This window comes from Salvelinus fontinalis, chromosome 4 (genome assembly GCF_029448725.1).
Source record: "Salvelinus fontinalis isolate EN_2023a chromosome 4, ASM2944872v1, whole genome shotgun sequence".
Lineage (NCBI taxonomy): Eukaryota > Metazoa > Chordata > Actinopteri > Salmoniformes > Salmonidae > Salvelinus > Salvelinus fontinalis.
In genome coordinates, this window is record NC_074668.1 from 64777163 (window position 1) to 64782162 (window position 5000).

Sequence of the window (5000 nt, forward strand, 5' to 3'; positions counted from 1 at the left end):
TGAGTTTTTATAAAACCTTTATTTTCTACTCAATTGTTAACATAAATAATGACACACTGCCTTTTCAGAAATGAAACAATGAATGTAATTCCTACACAAAATAAATAAAAATAAAAATACAAAAGAACATATACATTCAACTTATTTCCTCAACAAAAAATAATTTCCCCTCCTCTACAAAACAAAGCGCTCCTTCATATGCCCACTTCTCCTCAAACAATGGGAGATCTTTTACAGCTGAGAAAAACTCAAAATCCACTTTTATTCTTGCTTTCACTAATCCTTTAAAAACACATCTTATATCCTTCTCATATCCCGTGTCTATTTTATGTTTCCTACTCAAAAAAATTGACATCTTAGCTTGTCCCAAAATAAAATTTAACATTTGACATTTTCTTTTCTGTTGCTTACTATATTGAAACCCCAAAATAAAAACATTGTTATTAAAAATCTCACCTACAGCTCTAAACAATGATTCCAGTATTTCCAATAAAGGTTTTATCCTCTCACACTCCATAAAACAGTGAAAAATGGTTTCTCTTATATTACAAAAAGGACATCCATCTCTAACATCTGAATTAATGACAGATACAAAAGCATTAACTGCAATAATGCCATGTAACACCCTCCATTGCATATCACCAGTACCCTTTTGTAACGGTGGTTTGTACAGTGCTCTCCATGCTGGCTTTACCTTGTCATCAATTCCCAATTTTACCCTCCATGGAGTGTCTTTTCTATTTTTCAATTTCTCTTTGTTTAACACCTTAACACACCCCCTATACAAATCCTTCCCATTCACCTCATCCAAACCCACCTCCTCCAACCCTCTCAAATCCAACAATATACCCTTTCTCTCTGACTCTGTGATATTTGGTGTAATCCCTAATCTTGGAAATGAGACGTCTTCATCTTGTTCCTTCTTCTTGTGGCTATTAAGCATTCCCCATTCTTCCGCTGACAGAGCTTTCCTGCAGCTTCCCAGCATTTGTCCAACAATCCTTTCCGACCTCACCCCCAAATGTTCAGCCAACCGTCTTCCATCCATTAAGTCGGGCCCAGCCATTGCCATTAACTGTCTTAAGGTGATTATTTTTCCCTTCACCAGAATCTTGGAGAAATGTGGAACAGCTGCAGTTGTACAATCCAGTCTTGCCCCACACACCAGAGGTTCCTCCAACAGCCAATGCACTGACTCCGCTGAAGTTCGTCTGGACACCTTCATTATGCTCCACACTCTGAGAAGGCCTCTGTAAAACGGAGGTACTCCCTCCCTAGAAATCTGGCTACTATCAACCAGAAATAAAGCCTTCTTTAAACCTAAACCTCCAACCCTCTGTAACACAAGGCCTGCTACCCCCCTCCACACCACATTTTCCTGTCCATAAAGCAACCTTTGAATAAACTGAAAACGGAAAGCAGCAGCCCTACTAGCAAGATGTACCAGACCTTGTCCCCCCTCCTCTTTTGACAAATACAAAACACTTTGTGGAACCCAGTGATATTTATCCCAAAAAAAATCTACCATAATTGCCTGTATCTTAGCCAGAAGACCAGAAGGTGGTTCTAAAACTGCCAACCGATGCCATAATGCAGAGGCAATCACATTGTTAACTATAATAGTTCTCCCCCTATATGACATTCGAGATAACAACCAACGCCATCTCCTCATCCTCCCTTCCACCATTTCAACCACCCCAATCCAATTTCTTTCCATAATCCCCTCATCTCCTAAGTACACTCCAAGATACTTAAACCCTCCCTTACACCATTCCAATCCCCCTGGCAAAGCCATGATCCCTCCAGACCATTCTCCAATCTGTAATGCACAACTCTTTTCCCAATTTACTTTTGCCGAGGATATTCCCCTAAACCGATCAACCATTAGACTCAAACTATCCACCTCCGCTTGATTTTTCACTAAAACAACTACATCATCAGCATAGGCTGAAAGACGAATAGGAGGAATATCCTTGGAAAGGTACACCCCTTCAATGCGACTTCTAATGCTATTTAGTAGTGGCTCTATAGCAATGGCATACAGCATCCCTGATAAAGAACATCCCTGCCTAATACCTCTACACACTTTAAAAGGAGCACTCAAACCACCGTTAACTTTCAATACACTTTCAATGTCACCATATATCACCTTTATCATGTCAATAAAACCAGAGCTGAACCCAAACGCCTCAAGCGTATGCCATAAATATTGATGTTCAACTCGGTCAAATGCCTTTTCCTGATCAATTGAAATTAGACCTGCATCCACCCCAATAGCCCTAGAGATGTCCAAAAAGTCACGAATCAGAGAAATGTTATCCCCTATCTGCCTGCCAGGAACACAGTAGGACTGGTCCGTATGTATGATTTGCCCCATCACCTCCCTCAGCCTGTTGGACAAAGCCTTGGACAGGATCTTATAATCAGTGCACAATAAAGCCACCGGCCTCCAGTTTTTCACCTCCCTAGGGTCTCCCTTTTTGGGCAGTAGGGTGAGGACAGCCCTTCTGCAGCTTAATGGTAGTAACCCTCCGGTTAAACTATCATTAACCACTGCCAGCCAATCTTCTCCCAACATAGTCCAAAAAGACTTAAAAAAGTCAACGGGAAGCCCATCAAAGCCTGGTGCCCTTCCATTTTCCATGCCTTTTAATGCAGAGTATAACTCCTGCAAAGACAATGGTTGCTCAAGCTCAACCTGAGCTTCTGCATCCACCTTTGGGAGCCCATCAAGGAACTTCTGTGTCACTGTTTTATCCTCTTTGTACTCACACTTGTAGAGCTCAGCATAGAACTCTACTGCCCTCTTTCTAATTTCACTAGGGCTAGTGAGCTCTTGTCCAACAGCTGATTTGAGACAATGAATAATTTTTCTTTGTCCATTCTTTTTCTCTAAACCAAAGAAAAATTTGGATGAGGCATCCATTTCAGATATTCCCTGAAACTTACTTCTCACCAATGCCCCCTGTGCTCTGATACCCAGCAGATCTGCCAATTCAACTTTTTTTTTCTTGAGTGCCTGCGTATGGCCCCAATCTCCTGTGGTCTCAACCAACGTCATGAGTTCCACTATTTCAAACTCTAGGGCTTTCATTGATCTGATGATATCCTTGGTGACATTCCTCGTGTATTGATTACAAAATTGTTGAATCTGGATTTTCCCTATATCCCACCACTGTTGAATGGATATAAAACTGTCCTTTTGAGACCTCCACCTCTCCCAGAAAAAACAAAAACATTTCCTGAAGTGAGCATCACTCAATAAAGTTATATTAAAATGCCAGTATGCGCTTTTGGGTTTTACATTATTAATGAACACCACCTCTGTTATTAAACAATGATCAGAAAATCCCACTGGGGTTATCACACTTGATTTACAGACCTGAGATTGATGCTCAAAACAATAAAACCTATCTAACCTTGCCATAGAGATGATGTTCTCTCTCACATGCGCCCAGGTGTACTGCCTTGTGCCTCCATTTTGTCTCCGCCAAATATCACACAATTCATGCGTTACAATGAGGCGTTTTAAAAAGGTCCTTGAGGCTATATGAGGTTCTTGATGATTTCTATCTAAATCACTGACTGTGCAGTTAAAATCCCCAGCAATAAATAAATAATCTTCATTGTTACATTTCTCAATGGTATTTGATAATGTCTCTAAAAAACATACCCTCTCAACTGCCACCACTGGGGCATAGACATTTATCAGACACATAGTGATGTTTTCATACCTTGCTCTAACTTTTAATAACCTCCCCTCAACTACCTCTTCAACCTCATAAGACAAAGGCAAAAACCCCCTTGAGAACAATATAGCCACACCCCCACTTTTAGAATTTTTATGACTACACACCACTGTCCCCTCCCACTCCTTTTTCCACATAACTTCATTTTCCAAATTACTATGTGTTTCTTGTAGAAAATTTATGTCACTTCCCTTTCCCCTAATTAACTCATACACTATCGCTCTTTTTTTAACATCTCTTCCACCATTTATGTTTAAAGAAGAAATCTTAAAACTGCTCATGAATGAAAAAAATATACAGAGGAAAATACAGATATCCCATCTCTTTACAGGTTTAAAACTGCAACTAAACCCTTTCATTTTCTTTAGAATTTACATCACTTATCACTCTCGTGACCACCTTCTTAAGTCTAGCAATTTCAGGGCTTGTCAAACCTCCCCCTGTTATTTTTGACATCAAAAACTTTGCTGATTCAATAAACAATTCACTTTCAGGGAAAAAATCAGTTATATTGTAATCCTGCATATATTTCTTCCCTTTTGTCAACTTCAGAAATTGGCGTACCTTCTTAATTCCATACCTTCCTTCCTCCCCAATTATCTCACTATTTTGTTGCGACGCGTCAGATGACTCACTCCCGCTCTCCTCCCCAGAGGAAAACTCTCCTAAATCTTCAACCTTTTCATCTTCAACTAATTTATCAATCTCTACCTTCCTCTTAGAATTAGACCCTTCACCCCCCCCTACATTCTTTCTCTTACTTCTCGGTACTTTGAAAACAGCTTCTTCCTTTCCTGTTATTTCAATTTCCTCTTTATCTCCAATTTCATTTTCCAACACCACCTCAGCAACGGCAGTCGCAATCTCACAGACTGCTTCCCCTCCCTCCTTGTTCTGATCCACCACAATTGTCCCCGTATCCACACTGCCTTCCTCTCCCCCTTTTCCAACCACATCTGCCCACCTTCTTCCTTCCCCCGTACTTTTAGCAGTTTCATCTCTTTGCGTAAATGCATTATCTGTACCATCACTATAACTACTACCGGGCTCTGCGCGCTCCTTCTCAGGACAACTACGCACCAAATGCCCCTCTCTTCCACACCCAAAACATTTCATTGATTCAGTAGAAGCGTAAAACACATAATCAAATCCATCAATCTTAAAACTAAACGCTAAATTCAGTTCATCAACATCCTTTTTTAAGATCATATACACTTGCCTTCTATGAGACACGACATGTTTCAGCAACGG

At 40.4% G+C, this 5000-nt stretch overlaps 1 protein-coding gene across 1 annotated transcript in view; it reads left to right on the forward strand.

The window, feature by feature from the left end:
• Window positions 1–5000, forward strand: part of LOC129854181 (cytochrome c oxidase subunit 4 isoform 1, mitochondrial-like) — a 230642-nt gene that overhangs the window by 134132 nt on the left and 91510 nt on the right. The window lies entirely within an intron of this gene.